The 23,507-nt window shown below is 41.2% G+C and overlaps 1 protein-coding gene across 2 annotated transcripts in view; it reads left to right on the top strand.

Annotated features, from left to right (window-relative positions):
- TLR3 (toll like receptor 3) overlaps positions 1-23,507 on the top strand; it is a gene marked incomplete at its 5' end in the record, with an annotated part of 107,415 nt that overhangs the window by 1,587 nt on the left and 82,321 nt on the right. For both annotated transcript variants that reach the window (XM_083630230.1, XM_083630229.1), the window contains one exon: positions 2,964-3,036. The remainder of the gene's footprint in view (positions 1-2,963; positions 3,037-23,507) is intronic.

Raw genomic sequence — 23,507 nt, 5'->3', positions numbered from 1 at the left:
TATTTTATGGGAGGGGGGTTTGAAGGGACCTCAGCCCCTAGGAGTTGGCTGCTATGACTAAGGCTGTGTACACACGATACCTATAAAGCACATTCTTTGCCTCAAATAATTGTGGGTGCTGCAGTTTACCCCTTGCAGAATTACAATAACCAGCAAACAAGCCAGGGCCAGCCCAACACATTTTGGCACCTGAGGCGGACATCAAAATGCTGCAACCCTCCCTTTCAGGGAAGAAGAGATGTGGGAAGATCTTTATCAGGAATAAGGTGTGGCAGGGGGGAGATCAACATTGGGATGTGTTGCCACCGTGGATCCCGTCACCTGAGGCAGTTGCCCCATCTGGCCTCATAGTTGGACTGGCCTCCCCTGTATCCCTGTGCTTCTCTGAAAAGCCCCTCTGGAGGGTTGAGGGCCTTCCTGAGCAATGAGGAGCTAGGCTTAGGAACTGCTGAGGGAACCCCCAAATCAGGCTTGAAGGAGTGAAGAAGTTCATGGAAGTTAACATGCGGCACCCCACATTTTTTTAAAAAATAATATTTATTAAGAGTTTAAAGATTACAAAAAGAAAAAAAAGAGTTAAACAAAACAGAACAATACAATACAATACAATACAAGAAAAACAAAAACACTACTTATCTTAACAAAACAAAAACAATTAAAAACACATCCAATATTTCCATATCTTATCTTTCATTTACTTGTTTCAGCGACCCCTTGCACCTCCCTTTTTTGTATTCCAGTTCAGTTAGCTATTTCAGCAAATCCTTTCCATCTTCCTCAGTTTTTGTCCTATAATTTATCTTAACACAATCTAACCTTATTTTTCCCTTTAATCCATTAACTATCTATTTTTACTTAATTGTTTATAACATTTCTGCTAAAGCCATATAACTTCATTCCAGCATCCTTCTAACATTCATTAATTTTACAGTGTTTCTGTAAATAGTCTTTAAATTTTTTCCAATCTTCTTCCACCTACTCTTCTCCCTGGTCTCGGATTCTGCCAGTCATTTCCGCCAGTTCCATGTAGTCCATCAACTTCATCTGCCATTCTTCCCGGGTGGGTAAATCTTGTGTCTTCCAATACTTTGCGATGAGTATTCTTGATACTATGAATACTCATGCGGCACCCCACATTGTCCAGGAGGTCTCCCAACCCTCCAGAAAGATTTTCACAGGGTCTCTTTTGGGAAAGGGACCCTTTCCATCCATGAACTTCCTTAAGGTCAATGATATATGTACAGTTACTTGGGAGCAAGTCTCTCTGAACACAATAGGGCTTACTTCTGAGTAAATATGCATTGGATTCCTATGCATGTTGTTGTTATGAGCTTGTCTGTTCTGTTCTGGACTTGGGGCTCGGCTGGAACCTAATAGGGAAGCAAGATCTCTTGGGGTGTGAGCTTCCTCACCCTGTGCTCAGCTTGTACATGTGTAGTTCAAACCATATATCCTAAGAACACCATGGTCTCAATTGACCCTCATTCCTAGGAAACTGAACCCTGGGAAAGTGCAGGAACCCCCAGAGTCTCTTGCTGCTCAGAGACTGGGGTTGCATGTAGTAATACCTTAGGATGCAAGTCTTGGTATTTTGCTTTTCTTGGGCCTTACTCCAATGGCTTGATTTTCTAATGTGGGATAATTATTATTAGCAGCAAATAATCAAGTATTTTGGGAGGGGAGGGGCTAGCTGATTTTAAGAGCCTCAGGAGCCCCAGACAGAGAACACTGCCAGCTACTATGACTCAAATTCTCTTTCCTGAACCATGGCCCATGGGCACTGACCAGTATGGTCTCTTTTTTAGTACCAATTTGCTGATTTTGCTGCTGACTCAAAAGCTGCTGGCAGATGCGCACATAGCAATTTCTACAATTTATTACTGACATGTAATTACTTTGCATCACTTACAAATACCACTTCGCTGCAATTAGTTTAGGAACTCCTCGATTGTAAAGTGTACAGCAAATAGAGAGATGGTACTGCAAATCCCTATTCGCCTCTCAGTGGTTTGTACTAACCTTAAACAGAATTGTACAAAGTTATGGAGCCACCATACACTCAGTATCTTGTAGTTAGGCTATCACTGTCCAGAAAGGGACACAGTTGGGCCACTAGCTGAAGCTGATGGAAGGCACTCCATGCCACCGAGGCCACCTGAGCCTCAGTGAATAGCAATGGATCCAGAAGCTGTGTGCTCACTCCTTCAGTGGGAGTGTAACTCCATCAAGAGCAGGCAACCTCCCATCTACCCAGTCTAGGGAACCACCCACTAACAGTGCCTCAGTCTTATCTTGATTGAGCTTCAATTTATTGGCTCCCATCCAGTCCCATTACTGAGGCAAGACAAGGCATTATCATCTTCTGCACCTGCTGAAGTTTCTGAACCATCTTCAGAGGCAGCCCCACATAAAACACATTGCAGCAATACAGATGCCTTCCTATTTAGGGAGGCTGTGATTCTGCATCATTGGAGGTGCTTGTTAACCATTATTCTATCAAAATTCTGAGTAGTTTGCAAAATATGCAGGGCAGGGCATTACTCTAACATCTGCTTTATTTCCTCCACCATTTTTTGGAATCACCTCTACATTTACCATGCACAGTAACTATAATTTTTCACACTTTGCCAATCTTATCAATTTGGGTTGTGAGCTACAGTACACAGAACTGCAGGTTCTGCTCATGATGGCCTATTAAGAAACCCACAGCGTCATAAAAAGGAGACCACGCTGCAGAGAGACAGGGAAAGCAAACCACACACAAAAAGGCTGCCTAGTAAACCTCATGCCTGAATATGCTCTGGGCCTGATTTGGTACACAGCATTTCACACATGTACACATACAAACCCCTTCTCAAAGTTAGCCAGGGCTAAGCAAAACAAAATAATTTCATTACCTTCTATCTGCACTATTTCCACTCTATGGAAGCTAAAACCCATAATGGACATGTATTTTCTTGCAGGAGTGAATGTATTAAATGAAGTAAAGAGGATGGCAATCACCATGGACTTCTGTTTCTGCGTAACTAAAAAATGGTAGATAAGAAAGCTTGAGGAAATTTCTAAGGAACCATGTGATTTCTTCGACCTCTCTTCTTCTCCATATTAGCCCTGAATAGCCATAGGAACTGGCAGTGACATTCCCACCCGGAGACCATATTATATTGGTTTGGCCTGGGTAACCCAAACATTATTGCTGCATGTTCACCCTACAAGTTTCAGAGTCTCAAGATCTGGCATGTGTTCACAATCCAGGCTTCAGTTATAGTCAGCTATGTTTAAAATCACCATTTGCCATAGTTGCTAGTCTACATTTAAACAGAGAGGCATGGATGTTAGCTTGTTCCATGAACTAATGCTGTCGGTCTCTCTGCTTGGAGCTTTACTCATAATGACAATCATGTCTATCACTCCTCACTTTGAGGACAAGAGTGGCAGACATTCCACACAGCTTGTCTCCAGTCCAGACAGATGCTTTTATCCTCACATCGTGCATGATTGCATGTTATTGCTTCCAGTTGCTATTTGCCCCATGCAAGAAGCGTCCAAATTCCAGTTCAGTAAAATTGGCAGTACCTTTCAATACCCACAGAAGGGTTACAGGCGGGTGCATTTTTCAAAACACATTCTTGTGCTATTATTCTCCTACCCTGGGGAAATTGGGACATGTGAAATTAATAGAAAAATTAGAACAGCCTCTAATATATATATATATATATATATATATATATATACACACACACACACACATATATATACACACACACACATGGAAGCACTGCAAATCGCATTGCTTTTTGATATGACTATCTGCCCTTGCATGCAACTGGCATCGCTACACAACAAATGCCAGAAGAGCAAATCCTAGTGAAGTAGCAATTACAGGAAATAAAATTACCCTTCTAGATATAGGATGGCTATAATTATTCTTGAGGGTAATTGAATATCCAAACTGGGAAGAAAGTTAAAGGCCGATCCAGTTGGTTCCTGGTGTGTGCTCTGCGGCAAGCACAGCTAATCTGTTCATGGGAGAGCTGCCAAAGGGGAGGGGGGCCTCCCACTGGCAGAAAAGGGTGGGGAGGATGCAGCAGGCAACTGGCTCAGCCCCTTAGTGTTTGACCATGCCTGAACAACTTTCACTGAGTTACGGAATTTTTGCCATCCTAATCCAAACTAAAAACTAGGTCCATGCAAAAAAAGGTGGTTCGGATAATGCAGTCTGAGTTTAGTTTATGGTGGTTCCCCATACTGTACTATCATTTATTTATCTGAATTCCAAATGGGCAACTCATGAATGCACATTTGTATTCTAGGTTTTTGTAGCCATTTCAAAGAGATTGTGTTTTTAACGTCTTTGTAACAGTGGTTTACGGTTGTCAAGCAAATATCAATCAATGGCTTTAAAAATTAAGTTCCTCTCATGTTTCCATGCCATTTCCCTGATAAAAGGCTCTGCTGCTTAACCTGAAACTAGAGAAAGATGTATGTGGTAATGTGCAAACAGCCACAAACAACTTGAGATGGCATGTCTCAGTCTTGTGTGTCTGTTCACCTGCTGCAAAAACCAGACTGAATCTTCACAAACATTTTAAGAATGCAAGTAGGGGGAAGTACTGTAAGAGGAGGTCTTGAAGATAAGCAGAGCCAAGAATAATGTACTGTGGATGACTTCTCACTCATGCATCCATGAGGATGTTGACAATTGGGAGGACAGCCCTGATATCATTTAAATTCTAAGGGTTGTGGTCCTTAACCTCACTCACACAAAAGCAGAGGCTAAAGCTGAGCCTGAATTACAATCTTATGCCTCCTTGGCATAAGTCAGGCTTTCTCAGACTTGGCTCTCCAGATGTTTTTGGCCTACAACTCCTATGATCCCTTGCTAGCAGGACTAGTGGTCAGAGATGATGGGAATTGTAGTCTCAAAACATCTGGAGGGCCGAGTTTGAGGAAGCCTGGCATAAGGTCCTGCCTGATTCTAAAAGAATAAATCGTAGTCATTTAAGACAACTTAATGATGCTTTACCTGACACATACAAAATGGCTGCTATTTTGGAGAACTGTACTGAAAAGGCAAGTGCACAGCAGCCTTGCTGCTAGCCTGGGTGGCAGGCAGTGCTGTTCAGGACAGACTCAGTATTTTTATGGAGCCTGGTGAAACTATACTGGCTCTTAGTGTCACATGACCACTGTTGAACTATTCTCCACAATTCTACTTCCTGGCCATTCTTTCTAATGCAATCTTACAAAAATTCCAGAAAATGTATTGTTAACGGAGCTTCTAGATTTTGAATTTGAATCTTGGATTTATGCTCAATTTAAGAGGGCTAATGGCTGATCAATATTTAGTTTTGAACACGTAATCACATACACTAGTTGCAATTAGTAAGATACAAGGTGTAAAATGATGGCTATAGATTGGCATTGTGGAAAATTAGTCTCTTTTTATAATGCTCATCATGCATAATACCTCAAACTACTTAAGATAAACCCACATTTTAATTTTTTAGATTGCAAAAGCTAACATGTCAAAATGATTTTAGAGGAAAGGGATCCTTCACTGGTTGTGAATCTTGTTTACAAACAAGGAATTTACTAGGGGAGCTGATCTGTCTTGTCATCGCTGCAGTGAAGTCAATAATCCTAACCAAGTGTCTCATGTTTTATTATATTCCATGCATACCTCGCCAATGAGAGTTGAGTACTAGGTTAGTGTTCCATTTTAAGATTTCTAGGATAGCTTTTCAAAGAGACCCATGGATAAATACGAAGGGATAGGCTTGTTATCATGGCAAGTGAACTCACCTTGGGCATTTTTAAATTTTTTAATCTGTGGATTTATATGCATGAATGGTTGGGACAAATTCAGTTGGGCTAGGGAAAAGCATTCAACATAAAACAGAATGTTCAGAGAGGAGCTGGGAAAGAGCTGTTGGTGAGTCCAGATTCTCCACTGAAGGAAAATCTTGTTTACACATAGTGTCGGGAACCTTGGTCCTCCTTAGAACATCAGGGTATGAGGCTAGGACCTAATCTAGTAGATACTCTGTACTGTGTCTGTTCTGACCTACAGAGGCAAAAGTGCCTAGAGATCAGCCACTTTCAAATCAGGGCCCTTGGCACACAAACAACCAAACCAAATGAGAGAAAGTGCGGGAACAGACATAAATTCTGATGTGTATGCCAGCTACCTGACATCTGTGGCTACTGCAGCTAGGGCTGGGTAAAATATGATGAAAGAGACAAGGGAAATGATGAATGCTTTGCTAAACGTGACTGAAACAATATATTGCTTAAAGCCCAGGCTTAGGTCGTTGGCTACCAGCATGAAGCTCATGAAGCACAGTTTGGGAACCTCTGTTCTAGAAGGTATTTTTATGAGCTTTTTTCCTGATGCTGTGATCAAGTTCTTATGTAATTTGATAGCACAAGGTGAAAATTTTGAATTAAGAATTTGGTGTTAATTGTGTATGTATTGGTCGGATAAACTACGGTTACTAACGGGATAAGAATCTCTGCCCCCTCCACATTTTACTAGAATTTTGAACGTGACAGATATGACAAGTCATTAGTTATATACAAGTCAGAGAAAGGAATCAAATGTCAGAAAGTGACAGTGAACTACACATCACTGGAACTCCTTTAATGATAATATGCATCCTTATAGCTTGTTTATCCTATTCTAAATATGGCTCATGGTTTTGTTTACATACTGAAGCCCCTTGAGGTGATGTGTAATTTCAAAGGAAACTGGCCATCTCTCTGAGGTGGTAAGTTTTGACGCGAACCACTGCTTTGATATGGGAGTACCTAAAATAAACACATCTCTACATGAAAACTATGGTAATATGCACGAGAGGGAAATTTACTCCCCTTCATATAATGGCACCTTTCTCCAGTATGCCTCCTTTGCATGTGTGCGGTTTTACAGAGGAAGCCCTGTTCTCTGTGTGTCAACTGGTAATAGAGTTCCTGGCACATTTAGTTATCTGAGGAGAAATAGTTTGGCCATATAAGGTGATTGTATTGCCAGCCTAACCAGTGGGTCATGAGCCTCTGTATAATATAACCATAAGCCATTGGTTTTCAGTGGGTGAGTCTAAAGCGGTCTGAATTAGGACTCAGCCAGACTTCCTTTTGTGCTGTGTTTCTAAGCACAGGTCTGCAGTCTAAAGCTCTATGCAGGTTTTTTTCCCCTTTCCCCCAGCACTTTGCCCATGAAAACCCACTATTTACTGCTGAATTGGAGCTAACAGGAATTTGGAGAAACCCCAAATTGCCATTTGTTCCAATTCAGTGTTAAAGAGCAAGTTTCCATGGGGAAAGTGCTTTTGGGGGTGGTGGTGCATGTATATAGCTTTAAAATACAGACCTGTGCCTAGAAAGCTTGGGGCAAAAAAGGTAAGTGTGGATGAGCCCTTAAACTGGATTGCAACAATGGCACTACAATATTTCCCTTAAAAAATGAAAAAGGGGGAAGGCATTGTAGGGGAGAAGGAAGAAGAGGGGCAAAGTACATCTATGCTACGAATAGGGGTGGGCAAATCTGTCATTTTTTGTTTCTCTCAGTTTTCATATTTCACAGAAATCAGTTCTCCAGGCTTTTCCATTGCTCTGATTTTTTTTAATTAAAAAAGCCCTCATGAAAATTCATGTGCATTTTAAGTTAACATATTTCTGTATGCAATTTTGCCCAATATACACAACTTTGCAAATGTATTTCCCCTCAATATAATGCATTTTAATGTTATTTTCACCAACACAAGCATTTTTTATGCATATGTTCCCCTACTGTACACGGTTATTTTGGTACACATTACTTGGGCAGCAGGGGTGGGGGTGGGGAGAACTGTATTTCAAAATTTGGACAAGTGCAAATTTGGCATGTTTTGGAAAGGTAGTTCACATTAAAATCCAGTGCCTTACTATATGTGCCAGTTCTATCGATGCTAATTAAACTGTCATTGTTTCCCCACAAAAGATAATAGTTTAGTACAAATGCTAATAAAGCTGTAAGAGATCTCTTAATCTGCTCTATGCAAGTGTATTAGTATGTACAGTGCAAAAATCCCAAGGTTCCTTTGGCATAAGGAAAGTCTGTCAAGCCAGTATGTCACTGATTTAACGATTAGTGCGAGGTAGAGAGATTTTAAAAAGGGGAAAGAGAGGCATATACATTTTTTTCCTTAAAACACACACACACAAAAACTGGATCCCATTGTCCAGATTAGGGTTAAAGCAGGTAGATGAGCTGTCTTCACCTATTTAAGATTCTGTCTGTGTTTGCATTTCAAATACAGTGGTACCTCGGTTTACGAACTTCATTCGTTCCAGAAGTCCATTCTTAAACCAAAGTGTTCTTAAACCGAGATGCGCTTTCCCTACTGAGGCCTCCCCCACCAGAGCCCTTCTACCGTTCGTGACCGAGGTACCACTTTATAGCATATTCAGTTCATTTGCTGCAGTGTCACAGCTGTGCATTGCTACAGAATTTTATAAGTTGTTTCAGCAACGAAAGTCAGTGCCAGGCACAGAAATATCTGATAGCTTTGTTAATTCCTAGAGTCCTGCATATATAATATGCCCAAGAAGATGTGGGTTGCTCAAGAAAGCTGACCCACTCTTAAGTTTCCCCAATGCCCACTGTGAAAGTGAGAACTATTGTATGTAATACGTTATTTCTAGCTCACAGACATTATACTTTTTAAAAGGCCTGTGAAGAAACATCATGGGTAAAGCTCTCCGGGAAGCTTTGCTGTGCAAGTTCCAGTTAAATGAATGGTAAGAGCTTATTATTTAAGAGGTACCCTGCATTTCCCTCCAGTGATTTCACAGTGGCTTAAATATGGCCTCCAAGGGGACCTTCATTCAAGCTGACAGGGTTAGGCCTGCATAGCTTGCTTCAGTAATAGACAGTCCTCTTGAGTGGTTCCTAAGCATTTCAGTGCCAGGGCTATCACAACATAGCTTCCCAGAGGATTGTGCCCATGTGTCAGCTGAAGTCTGTGCAACAATTTATTAAGCATGCTATTCTTTCTCAAATATTTATATACCAGTTTGGCTGTGGTGTTTTGCTCAATAATGCCCGCACAGCTAAGAGCAATTTAATCAATACAATCATGCGTAAAATAATTTAAGCAATTAAATACCGCAAAGGAGAAAGCCCAGCATCTTAGCAAATCCATCCAAGTTTCCTAAAGGCCTGGGTAGGATGGATATTGGCAGGCTTTGGTTGCAGCAGAAAGGTTGTAACCTTGGGACCATGATGTAAAAAGACGGATCCACAAAAAATAAGGAGAGTGTTCTTCACTTCTGAAGACACACACATACCTTTATATGTTTTATTCACCACCAGATTTCTTTAATGCCACACTGTTCAGCATTCAGGATAAATATTGGACGCCCAGAGGTAAACCCCACTGAAAACAAATTGCATACACATGCTCCCAGTATGTAGGCTCCATACAGGGGCGCCATCTCTGTGGGGCTGTGGAGGTTGAAATTTTCAGTGAAGGAGCTGGGGCCCCTATAAGCCACATTCCTATGAGTATGTCCAGGGCTGTCGTTAGCATATGTCCCACACCCCTTGCACCCCGGGGTAAAGACGGCCCTAAGTGTGTCCCTCCTATGAGTCACACCCAGCTACTTATGCCAGGCTGGGCTGGCTTGTTTGGCACTTTGATTCAGTCTGATGTTTTACTAAATAAAGGAATTCTAGAGAGAATCTAGCAGTCAGGAGTTTAGTGGGTTATTTCCTCCTGGCAAAAAACCCCTGTAACACTATGTTCATAGTTGTATTCCTGCCCATCTTCCTATTTCACTCATGTAAATTCAGAGGGAGATGTGGAGAATCAACGGAGAGCAAAGCTGAAGGAGCGTCTCCACCCCCATCGTTCAGCCCGGACACAGAGGTCCAGCTCCGAGGGCCTTCTGGTGGTTCCCTCACTGTGAGAAGTGAGGTTACAGGGAACCAGGCAGAGGGCCTTCTTGGTAGTGGTGCCCGCCCTGTGGAACGCCCTCCCACCAGATATCAAGCATATAAACAGCTATCTGACTTTTAGAAGACATCTGATGGCTGCCCTGTTTATGGAAGCTTTTAATGTTTGATGTTTTATTCTGTTTTTAGTGTTCTGTTGGGAATCACCCATACTGGCTGGGGAAACCCAGCCAGATGGGTGGGCTACAAATAATAAATTTGTTTGTTTGTTTATTATTAAACATCATGCTTACTTTTTCCTATTTTCTTTGAACTCATGAGCCAGGAGAACCAGAGAAAAGAGTGCATTAACACATTGTGGAGTGTATTTCACTGTCTCCACACTTTCATTGGCTTGTGAACCTGGATTTCCTAATGAAATAGCAGGGGTCTTTCTGGGTTACTTCTACCACCCTCTTTCAGCCATTTGTGAGTGAATTTGAGGGCACTTTAATTATTTACAACTTAAAAGATTGGCCCACCAGAGTTTTCCCTAGCAGTGAGAACAAGTTTTATTCAGACTTCCAAGGTAGCATTTTTGGAAAATATTAACCAACGCTTCATACCAAAGTTCAAAAGCACTGTGAAAATAGTATCAACTTGGATGGATCTCACTATTAATCATTAGCTTGCCCAAAATGAATGTACGCGGAGGAGGAGGAATGGAGAGAGAAATATTTAAAAGGTATATAAAACATATTCATTACGTATCTTTCTCTTAAAGTAGAAAAATAACATGATTATGAGAGCTTTCAAGTCTAACCCTGACATCAAACCTTATTTCATGGTTCAGACATTTTAAAACATGGAAACTTTGTTTGTGGGCATTAGAACATAATAGTCAGTTTTGAGAAGAGGCAGTGTTTAACTTCAGTCGTTCTTGGTAAGGTATAAATACTATTGGACATCATGCTTGAGTAATGTTAAAATGTCTGGTTGACAACACGGCTCTAACAGCCAACTTGATAAGGAGCAGATCAGCTTATCGGTAACATTCTTTTCACAAAGAGGTCGGTGTTCTTTTAGGTCCCTGAAGTGCAACAATTCACAATCATTCCAAAAATGTCTTAATCAAAATATTTATAGAACCACTGACCTTGCTCTTTTTTCTTTTTTGGTACCTTGTGCTTTTGTGGCACTTTGTGATTTTTGAAGCAGCACTGCAAAGCACACAGGTATAAGGTCCATCTGACCACAGCTACAGAATGTATGGAGTAGCATTGCTAGAGAGGCTCTTTATATGCCTGTCTGTCTGTTTCCCTGTCCCACAGTTCAATGATGGCATTTTGAAGACACCAGAGTTTGAGAAACAGAGACAAAGCTAACTTTAGAGAAACACCTGGACCTATTGCAAATTAAAGCCTGACAATTCTGGCTTTAATTAATACAAACTGAAATTAACAGCATGGGTTCTGTTCTGTTCTGCTATATAGAGTACAAACCAATGAGAACCTAATTTCAAATATACAGAAGAGAAAATCAGCCACCCTATTGCTTTATGATCTTTCTTGGCTCTTCAGCGGCTAAATCTGCCCCATCTCTACGAAAATTAGCTGTTTGGGGGATGGAGGGGGTATTATGAAGAAGTGTTTTGTAATAAGTTATGTTCTTGTTCTGCTGTGGCCTCTTGGAGATTTTTGCCTGCCCTTAAACAAATCTGCAAAACCTTAACTACAGAACACGAGACATTGTATCTCCTAAACCACTCAACAAGATTACTTGAAAATTGTGCTTTGCCTTATAAGATGAGAGGTGCAATTGTCATCGTCATATATGAGTCTGGTTAAAATGAAAGACAGAGGCCTGAATTCACCAGTGACAGCTGAAAACTGGTGCATGTTGGACTCTTCCCACCCCATCTATTTCCAGACAATGCTTAATTGACAACTCTCATGGCTCAACCTGGGAGGAATTGAGGGCTCCCAACCCAGATGTTATCAAGTGAGTGGTTAAGTGTTGCAGTTAGGGCTTAATGAAATATGAGGAGGAGGAGGCCAGGTTCTTTACACAGAGGCACATATCGAAAACAACTTGACTATGCACACAAAGCTTAAAGTAAGTCCCATCGGTCTAAATGGGGCATATGTATGAGTGGACAAGCATAGAATACCACCCTCAGTGACACAGGGGGCCACGGTTCCTCTTCTATCATATAGTTCCACATACAAAGCAGACGTTTGTGGATCTTCTCTGGAAGGATGCGTAAATCTGGAGTGCAAGTTGGGTTTTTTATTGTTGTTAGCCGCCCTGAGCCCGGCTTCAGCTGGGGAGGGCACGATATATATAAAAATTTATTATTTATTTATTATTATTATTATTTTTCACATTACAAGAAGCAATAGAGGGCAGAAGTGTCTTTTTGGTGTAATAAGCATTCTACCAAGCCTGGTCAGATGTGGGATCACATTATATGGAAACAACATCTACTCTACAGGAGGCATGTTCCCCTAGGATTTAACTAAATGGCAAGGCTGGTTACTGAGCACCTGAGAGTGCTCACTGGTGTTGTTTAAGGGAATTCCTTCCTTCCTCCCCCCCCCCCTTTAAAAAAGACCGCACTAAATGTAAAATCATTTCACTTTTTCTTTTTCTTTTTTATACATCTTGAGCACTGGCTGATGGGCTCAGCACTCAGAAGGGCCCCTTACCAGCTTGATCTGCTGTCCATTCACTCTCTACTGGGCCCAGCTCTCAGCTATGCTAGCTGGCTGCCTCCCTCCACTGCCCTGCCTTGTCTGGGCTTTGAGAAAGGACCATGGGGGTCCTTCGTATCCCCTGGCATTCTGAGAAAGGTGAAGAGGCAGTGGCTGTGCCACGGCAGCTAGAAAGACTTTAAACTTGGAGGTCTATATATGTCTTTCTAGCTGCTGTGACAAACTGCAATAGCAGCACAGGCATTCTTCTGGCCTCCTTGTCTCTGAAGATGCCTTTTCTCAAAGCCCAGGTGCCAAGGGAGGTGACAGAGAAGCCTCCAGTGTAGGTGTGACTACTACTACTATATATCTATACCCCACCTTTCCTCCACCTGACGAGACTCAAGGCGGTTATCACAGCAGCAAAGAATATTTTAAAACAAAAGCAGGGATGGCAGAAGGGGGAGGGGGAATTATGGCGAGGCCATTGGTCAGGACATGACTATGTCCTCCCTGAAGTTTAGCACCAGCCCTGAAGCTGGGTGGGCAGCTGGGAGGCTGCAGAATGCAGATTACTTGGAGAGATGACTTATAGAATGAAAGAAAGGATACCCAACAAAATCCATTGGCCACTGCTAAAGAAAGGTCAGTGCATTCTTTTCATGAGTACTTCTCTCCCTTTCGATAATAAATTGATGGGGAATATTTGAAAGAAGAGGAAACAAGAGTGGAATATTTTTTCAGCAAGGCACTATGGGAAGCTGTCTCCAGGACAACTTGTCTTCTTCCCCTTGCCAGTGTGTTGCATTATGTGTGAGAACATACCTGGAGGCAGCTCCTCTTACATTCTTTATATAAAGCACATATAGTGAAGAAATCTATAATGAAAACGAATATCTTAAAAATCTGTTCTAACAGCATGCAGGCAAATATGTGGTCTAAGAATACTACACCATCAAATGGACTATTTAAGCAACAGTTTCAGTCTGACAGCATTTCATCAATATTGCTGATTTCTTTTCACTACAGAACATTCGGGGTGATGTTATATCCTTGGTTTCGAAGAGCTGCTTAGTATCTCCATTTCACAAAGCTGTATTTCTTGGAAACAGCTTTGACAAAAAAAATAAAATGGTAAACAGCCTAATGGGAAGTAGATCACTATCTTTTTTATTAATCTGTGCAAAGATCTGAAAGCAGCTTGATCCTCACTCCCATCCTGGAATCAATTTGCTATAAAACAGCAGTAGTGTATGTATGTCCTTTCCCCACCAGAAATCAAGTTTGCAAAAGGTCTTTTTTATTCATTCCCTTGTGAGTGTCAAGCAAGGTTTTTGGCTATTTCACTATGATGCAAATGCAAATGTTCTCCGAACCACTAACAGGGCAAGTAACTTGTGTGGAATAGCTTGATATTTATAAGGCTGTCTCTATTTTAGTTGGGATTCCGTCACATCCATCAAATTCAGATTGCATGATGGAAGATGCTTTGGTATTCTTGCACCATAAATCTGCATCCTCCCCAAATTTCCTGAATAAGGAAAGCGCACTGGAAAAGTGTGGGATGAGAATGGCTTGATTCTCATATAACCTCCCTGCAAACAACACAGAATGATTCCTCAGTAATTAGCTGGCGTCATCAAACCTCCGCTTGAACTTTGTGTAAACAAATTAGAATGAATGTTCAAGAAACAGATAATTAGGAAGCAGCCTAAGAGCCTCAAATTTACAGTATGCTGTTTCTACACACAATAAGGCACATTCAAACACATTATTTCCCTCGAAGAATTCTAGGCACTGTAGTTTACCCCTCACAGAGTTACAATTCCAAGCAACCTTCAACAAACCATAGTGCCCATAATTATTTGAGAGGGTGGAGAATGTGCTATGAATGTGCTTTAAAAGTACAGGGTATACACAGCCTTGGTGACAACAGGCCTGGCTTACTGGTATTACTATGTTGCTCAGCCTTGCTTGGGCCACTGGATTTGCCACTCCATACAAGGAGGGAGGAAGAAGGCTAGGCAGGATGGTGGCCAGCTCCCTTCAAAGGTCCCATGAGATGCAAGACCCCATGAGATGCAATACCCACTGACATCTTATGAGAAGGCCACTCCTCCCCTCCAAGTATGGCAGCTGCTGTGCTAGCCTACAAGTTAGCCAATAGTTTTAACTAGCTTTCCAAGCTGTAAGTGGTGACTCCACAAACACACTTCAAACCATAGTTTCAAGGCAAGGTTCTAACCAAAGTTTCCAACTTTAAATGGCATGATAAAGTATGGTTAGTAAAAACCAGAAATGGAGGAAGAAATGTGCTACAGGTGAGGAGGGATGAAGTTGGGGAGTACATGGGTCTGTGAGATCACTATGATTTGGTATTAATCTGAATTGAATTAGATTACGGCTCCTTTTCCTGCTTAACCTTGAATCTCAAAGAATCCACTCAAAGATCATATTGATCAAAGACTTGAGAAAATCAAACCACCCAAATTGCAGGACTTGTAGAACAAGAAACAGGAGAATACAAAGAAGCGGGGGGAGGGGGGGATGCACTGCAGACCTTTTTTGCTTTTCAATCTCAGGTCCCATATTAAGCACCGTTTAGCACATGAAAACTTTTGCAACTCAAGCAAACAACAGTGTGTGTTTCTGCTTTTGGGGCAGAAGATGAAATGGGGTATAGGTAAGTATGCAATGCAACACTAGGTTCCCACCCTGCACCAACTCTTACCTATTTTGAAACTGCAACAAGTATTTCAACAGATTCTTCACAAATGCAGGGCTGGCGGCATAAGCATAAACCCCGAAGCAAATTCTAGCAAAAATATTTAGCTATTAATCTTCTTCCTCCAAAATACTCCCACATTCCTCCTGCTCTGTGCCATGTTGTAACTATTCTGTCAACAAGCCCAAATACATGTAAGCCAAGTGGCATAGGCATTGTAGTTTTTTCATGCACATGCCAGTTGAACCATGTTACACATTGGATGCATCCAAGGTAAAGGCACATAATAGATGAACAGGATTGCAGTGGCCCCCAAGTGTTGTTGGTAACATGGCTTGATTCAATTTTGGAAGTGGTGAAGCAAGGCATGCCAAGTGCTCATAGGGGTATCAGCACTCCTAAATCAGCATTTCAAAATGTTAAGAGTTTTTTTTTAAATATATATATTAAAAATAGTGAGGAAATTAAAGAACAAAGTTACAGGACAGAAGGGGCTGTCCTTTACAAAACTCATAATTAACCTGTAGAACTCCTTGCTCCCAGCAGTGGACCATGTGATAGAATTGCACCATGAACCTGATCTCCCTCCGGCTGCATTGCTGCTGAATATAGGGATAGAGAGGGGACAAGGGGAAGTCAGCATGGTGCAAAAGCCCTGGAAGAGCCAATCTGCTGCTCCTGCTGGCATGTTTGCACTGCACTGATCTTTCCTCTACCTCCTCCTCTGTCCACCCCAGTGAGCAGCAGTGATACAGCCAGAGGGAGGTCAAATGAGCAGTGCAGCAGCACCATGCTGTCTGCTGCTGATGGCCACAGGATGTTGTTGCAATGACGGCCACCAACTTACAGGTAGCTTTAAATTAGATATAGCTTCCATTAATTTGTCTGCCAAGAGCTATTAAGCAAGAGAACTACAGCTCAGTAGTTAGAGCATCTGCAAATGGTCCTTTGGTCTACTTCAGTAGGGTTTTACCTGAGCTTTTGAGGAATCCAACCCATCTTCCATAGTAGCAACTTCTGTAAACAGAGGCAGAAGTGAATGTTCTGGATGGACATGGCTGCTCTGGTTAAAATCCCACTGAGTTCAATGAAACTTGCTTCCAAGTATGTGGGTTCCATGGCCTAAATTGGTATTCTGAAGTCTGCAGTAAGATGTTTTCCTCTCTTAACAATCAAAGTTACAGCCATTTGTATTTGGCCTTCAGACTTCCTACTGTAATACATTTACCCACAACAAGCAACCGAGACGGAGCATTGCTTTTAATCTAAACTCAATTACAGAAGAAAGTGGGGGTATTTGGGGGTGGGGAGGAGGGGGAGTTGTGAACCTTTGTAGTAAATGTGAAGGCATATATGAAGGAAACTGGAATAGTCACATCACCAAACGGTAATAAGAGATGAACAGCATGACTCACAATCCAGAGAGCTAATTTTCAAAATGTTTGATAATAACTGAATTTCCGTCTTTTCAAAGCTGTGTGGGGGAGGTAAGGATTCTATGTTCTGATCTGAAAGTTTAAACTGATAGATTATCACATCCAAAGAAAGGGGACAGTTAGTTACATAACAAGTAGCTGTAGGTGCATCAGATACAATGTGTGGGCAGTCTCAGGCATTTCTAAGAAGTATGTTTCTGTAGGTGTCAGAAAGTAATTTATTTTCCATCCTTCATCAGCATCTAATGTAAGTGTAGCATCTTTGTTATTTGCCTGATATTTGAGGATTTTGGATTTTTAAAAACCACACGGATACATTACAAATTCTTTCAGAAAAAGAAAGGAAACTAAAATTGATTCATTTAGAAACCTCCGTATTGCTGTATTGGATAGATCCATTGGTCACATAAAGGCTGCATGCTGCTTTTAAGGTCTGGGAGTTGCAGCTGGTGCAGAATGCTGTGGCTAGACTGGTAATGAGAACAGGCCACCAACATGAGATGTGACACGTGTTAAGAGGGGGGGAAAGCCCTGCACTGGCTTCCCATTTGCTACTGCACTAGGTTCAAGGTTATTAGACCAATGCACAAAGGCCTGAATAACTTAGATCTAGAATACTTTAAGGACCACCTTACTCTGTATGTCCCACGTCAATTGCTGAGATTGTTTGGGGAAGCACTACTAGTGGTCCCCCATGGACTTAAAAGCATGACTCATGTCAACATGAAGTCATGCCTTCAGTGTTGTGGACGCAACTCTGTGGAACTTCCTCCTGTCAAATAGGCATCATCTTTGCAGAGCTTCAGATGCCTCATTAAAAGAGTTTCATTTCAGGAGGGCCTTGGATCATGAATGCTTCTCTGATGTGTTAATAGTTTCCCAATGCTCTTTCTAAAATTTCTGAAATTTTAAACGTCTGAAGTTTATATTTTAAATTTTGTTATTTTGGATATTTTTCTTGTTGCAAGCTGCTTTGAGAACTCAGTGGTGAAAAGTGGAATATCTATCTATCTATCTATCATCTATCTATCTATCTATCTATCTATCATCTATCTATCTATCTATCATCTATCATAAATAAGAACACTGCATTCATTTGCAGAAATAGCCCAAACCCAAGGCATTTGGGTACCTGAAGAAGAAAATTCCAACAGCAACCCCAGGGTGACAAAATATTAAACAAACAAACAAACAAACAATAATGCCCGCTAATGGCAACCTAATGGCAGTTTGACCAAACTGCGGGAGGCAGTGGAAGACAGAAGTGCCTGGCGTGCTCTGGTCCATGGGGTCACGAAGAGTCGGACACGACTAAATGACTAAACAACAACAATGGCAACTTAAGGCCTGCCACTAGGGACAAACTGGTTCATGCTGCCTAATGGTAGACCTAGCTATGATATGGTGCCCCTCCCCCACACATTGGTTATATGAGCATCGGCATATGAGTATTTAGCTTTTCATTCCGCAGGAGAAATAACACTTTCTAAGATTTCCTATGGTCGGGGTTACACTGCGCCAAGCATATCTTGCCAGTTAAGTGCTGGTTGTGTAGAGTACACCACAAAAGATACATGAGTATACATCTGAGGCTCTTTCTACCTCTGTGACATACCGCAGGAATGTGGAAAATGTTCCAGCCTGAGGCAACCTTCTGGAGGTCACATGGTGGCCAGTGCCAGAGGCAAAGCAACAAATGTAAATTTTACCATTGTACACCAAGCTCCTTGATATACTGCCTAGCCTGCATCTAGACAAGCAAAATACATTGTCAGATTTCTAGGACACACACCAGGCAAAAATATTTTAGATGCAAACATGGCCCAATGAGGGATTTGACCTAGAGAGACTCTAAGGGCCCGATAGAGAGGCCTGGGGTGTGGTGCAGGAAACACATTTAGTCCCTGGCCTAATGTTCTCTACCCCTGCCATACTGCGTACTGTAACTGAAAAGGCTTCCTGTATACTTGTGTACCAGTGGTAGGAAAGGTCTATAAATGAAATAATGATTCAATGAAGAATCCCCTTCCTTGGAACTTTCCTTTCACCTCTTGCTCTTTCCTTCTGTCTCCTTCCCTTATCCGGTTTATCAGATTGCATTCTTCAAATCTTTTCACTCTAAATTGCCCTCCTATCACTTCAGGAGACAAAACATCCATTTCCTTTCTCAAAATTTATTCCACGTTAGTACAATCTCATTCTCTTCATGGTGTCAGGGTTCTGGGGGTAAGTCGAGCTTTTCAAAAGTCACCATCCAAGCGTCAAGAAACATTGCTTGCTCAGCTTGAGAAGATGGATGGAGAGTAATAAAAATATATTGAAAGCAATGCAGAATAATGCTGGAGAGTTTACAAAGCAGTTATGTACTGCATGGAAAAAAAGACTGAAAGTTTATAATAGGAACTCCAGGGCACTCTAAAACAATAAGTGGACTCTTAATCATCTCTACTCTCAGGATTGTCCTAAGGATACGTCGGTACTCTTGGCCAGAGTAGGAACACAGACCGAGGTTTCTCTAAAAGAATCCATAGTAGTCTGGGCATTATTGGGTTATATATTAGTATTATAGCTTGGAGCAAGATTCCACTCTTAGACCTTTCTAGTTTCTCCCAGTTTCTGTCCAATGTAAGTCCAGCAATAAAACATGGCATTGGGGTTGGAGTGATCCTATACAAACGTTCTTATGTTAATCTTGAAAGGCAGGATACATGGGGTACATTGAGGCAGCAGGGTACACAGGGTACATGGAGGAAGCACTTACCTAAGAACAGCCTACTGGATCAAGCCAATGGCCCATCTAGTCCAGCATCCTGTTCTCAGTGGCCAGCCAAATGCATGCAGGAAACCTGCAAGCAGTACTGGAAAGTTACATCTCTAACAACTCTGAGACATCAGTTTGAGTTAGACATATGCATATGCAAAGATCCAATTTTTCCCTGGGTACATATTAAGATCCTAACACTAGGTCCTGCAGACTACAGCCTCAGCCAATGGATACAGACAAAAACCAAGGACTTTTCTAGCTGTTTCAATGATTTAATCCATATTTTTTGCCTAGGTTTTATTTCAATATGTTTTCTTCTTGGATAGCAGATATAAGGCTGCTTCTTTCATTAAATGTTATTTTGGCAACAGTGGGGTGCTCCTGTATCAGGTCAAAGCAAATGGGATGTTAGGAGATCTCTGGGAGGGGACTAATCCATTGAGGGCTCTGGTGCTGGTGGGGTGTGTGTGGTTTAACCCAATTAAAATCACCCCTGCAAGCTCCTAATTGCCCTCTGAGGAAAGCACAGGAGCATACTCTTGTGTCTTGAATAATTACAACTACAACTAGTGCTGTGTCAAAACCTGTTCTCCAATTTCTTGAAAGTTTTCTTCAGCTGCAAAAGAAGTTTCCACCTTTCTGCCTCTTTTGCAGGGCACGTTAGAACTCCTTTATACTTTCAGTGGATGCAAGGCTGGGCTAATGTTACGAGGTAGTCATGGAGGGTATGTGTGTTTTACTTCCCATTAGACATTTGCCCTGCACTCTGCAGCTTCCCCACTGCCTGTGGCTGCTGATCTCAGAAAGCCCCAGGGGAGGAGTTTCTTTATAACGCCTTCCCCTGGATTTCAAACTTTTGTATGTTTTAAAGTATAGTTGTGGGTTCCCCCCTTGATTTCCATATCTTTTTGTAAACTCTCTCTCTTTCTTTTTGTAAACTCTCTCTCTCTCTCTCTCTCTCTGTGTGTGTGTGTGTTTCACAATCAAGTAGTATATACATTTAAATAAATAAAGATAGATAGATAGATGATAGATAGTTGGGGAGAGTGGATATTGAGAACCTGAAACCAGCACACTGGCTATGCTTGTTTTTAAGGGAGGTTTTTCCTTTTTTAAAATAAAGGAATCAGTGCAGAAAGGTGATTTTCTTTGTCACTTAAAATAATAATAACGAACAGCAGCCAGCCACAGAGTAGAGAGCACATCTGCCCTCTGCACTTAGAGGAGAGCATGACCAATGACATCATGGGATTTTCAGGAAGGCTTCAGTGTACAGATCAGAAAAGAGGTGATTTGCAGAACGAAAGAAAGGGTAGTCACAAACACCATTTTGCCTCCTTGAAAGCATACTGAGCACAAGAGCTCTGTACCCCACTCATTTCTCTCCCCTCTGATAACCTTCATGTTCAGTTTCTTTCCTCATTAATTGATGGCAGAAAAGTAACTTTCAGGACATCACAGTACATGAATAAGGTGAATGGTTCAGCCCAATGCATTCTGATATACTACAAGCAGATTAGTATAATAACCAGTTTTCAAAAGTTGCACAGTCTAGGGGTGGAATGGCAGTTAGAGGAGAAGCAAGCAGCACATTTTTAATGGCTTTTTTGTGGTGCAATGGATTTTGTATACATATTAGCCTCCAGTAATTCACTGAGTGCTATTTGCTGTGCAAAGCACTCGTTCTCAGCAGCTCATCTGATTCCTCCCAGTGCTAGGTATTAACAGGATTTTGTATTAGGGAAGGTGATATGGGAACATTCAAGTCCTGGGAAGCAGCTCTTTGAATACGAAAGCACAGACAGTTAAGACTAACTTTTGTTATTGAGTCACTTATCAGTATTCACTTTCAAAGCTTCAGTTGTGCACAGGAATTTGAGGAATGGTAATACACTTGTTCACCTGCACATCTTTCTCTCCAGGAGAGGCAGTCTCTTAATTCTTCTTGATGAAGATCCATAACCAGCATTCACTTTATATAATTGCCCGTCAACTTTAGTAGCTCAGAGTCTGAGCTTGTCTAGATTTTATCCTTGCCATGGAGACAGCACACATCCTGGCCACATGGCTCAGAGCAACTCACAGTATGAGTCAGCCTGCTCATAAAAGTGTGATTTGCCATGATTGGTGGATAGGGGGGAAACACTCTCAATGTGATAGTCCCAACTCGTCACAGCAGCTTCTAAATGTTATAGCTCTCTCATTGCAATTCAGAATTAGGACGCAGATCCCAGGGCGAGTATATTCAGGGAACATCATCATTTGTCCTTGTGTGAAGATGGCAGTGATTATTACGCTGTGTGCGCAAATGGTAGCTATCTGAACAACTCTACTGAAGAGCAACAACACAGGTAGGAAGACATAGATCTACAACATATCACTTTTGTACACCAAAAAATGACAAGGAGAAGGTAAGAAAAAACAACACCTACAAATAATATTGCCACCACTTTCCTGACTGAAGGAGAAACTTGGCAAGCATACAAATACTTTCCCCCACTACTGTCTAAATTGTCAACTAAATAAAAAATTCACTAGCATTTGCTAGCCAATTACAACAACAATCTGGCAAGGTCATCACACCATCATCATCCCTTTGATGACACTGTGTGAACCAGTACCATTTTTAACATCCATAGCACACAGTTTTCATATCTTGAGCAAATAAGATTAAATAACTGTAAATGGTTTGGCATTGCTATAATTTGTTGAACACCATCAGCTCATTGTCAAAGGAGTCATACATGTTTTTGCCCACACTGGAGAGGAGTGGGGAGGCCAATGAATGAAAATATACAACTAAACAGAAACCAGCATCAGAATCCTAGACATGTCTACTTATATGTAAGCCTCATTGAATTCAGTAAGATTTACTGTACTCCTAGATAAGCATGTATAGGACTGCAGCATTAAAGTGAAAGAAATGCCTCATTTTCAGTCTTCCAAAATTGGCAAATACAGTTACCTTATCTAAGGAGAAAACCAGAATTTGAAGCAAAGTATTTTAGCAGGGGGTAGAATTTCAGACTGAAAATTAAAATGACTGCCATTTTTAATTTGATTGCATCAACTTGGGAGGCCTAAGAGCCACAGATCCCTTCTGTTTCCACTGTTAATTGCATTTACTAGCTCTTATTGTGTCTTATTTAACAGTGAACTCTACCTAATTGGTGGAGCTCCATTAACCTCATATATAATTTCTCTCTCTCAGCACTGGATGAACAGTACCAATCAATGATCTAATTTTACTTTTACCTTTAAGTTCTCCAATTAACTTTCTCCCCTTAACAATGCTGAAACATGTGTTTTTTCTACTCAAACAGTATAGTCATTATGAGTGCAATGAATAATCTTGGAGAATTGTGATTATTTAACTGGATATAGAAACATTTTGCTTCAGAATGCACTGCTTAGTCCTGTATTCTCAAATTTCATAAGGTGTTCTTAAAATAAAAGTATTAGTTTTTAGGCACCAGGCAAAAAAGTTTCTATTGACCCAAGTTTTTGGTTCTTAATCTGTGGGGTATTAGATATATTTGTGGCCTCTTTTCTGCTCATCTTTTTAGTGGGTTGGGGGTTAGATCTCCCCTTTTATATATATTATAGATGTGCTTTTTATTTATTTTATCTATTGGTTTTATACTTGGTTTTAATCTTTGTTTCACTTTGCAAGTGACTCTGGGTCGCTTTTTTGTGAAAAATACTGACATTGTATTTGAAAGCAAGTTTTGGGGAAATCACTGGGTCTTTCATTTAACTACAGGAGTTTGGGATTGGGAAGAAGAATGCAATGTGGGTGAACCTATTTAAGAAAGCCTATTTAGTATAGAAAGACTTCAAAGGAAAACTTCATCAACTATTGGCTTATGTAACATAGTTACATTGCCCCAAAGAGAGCTGTTCCAAAGGAGGTTACAGCAATAAACCTGAGCCTCTTAGATAACTGCACAGGCTGAGGTATGGATCAGGCCAT

Source organism: Podarcis filfolensis, assembly GCF_964270895.1.
Source record: "Podarcis filfolensis genome assembly, chromosome: 9".
Classification (NCBI taxonomy): Eukaryota; Metazoa; Chordata; class Lepidosauria; order Squamata; family Lacertidae; genus Podarcis; species Podarcis filfolensis.
Note: the sequence above shows the minus strand (reverse complement) of the source record. Positions and strands in the feature narration are given on the sequence as shown.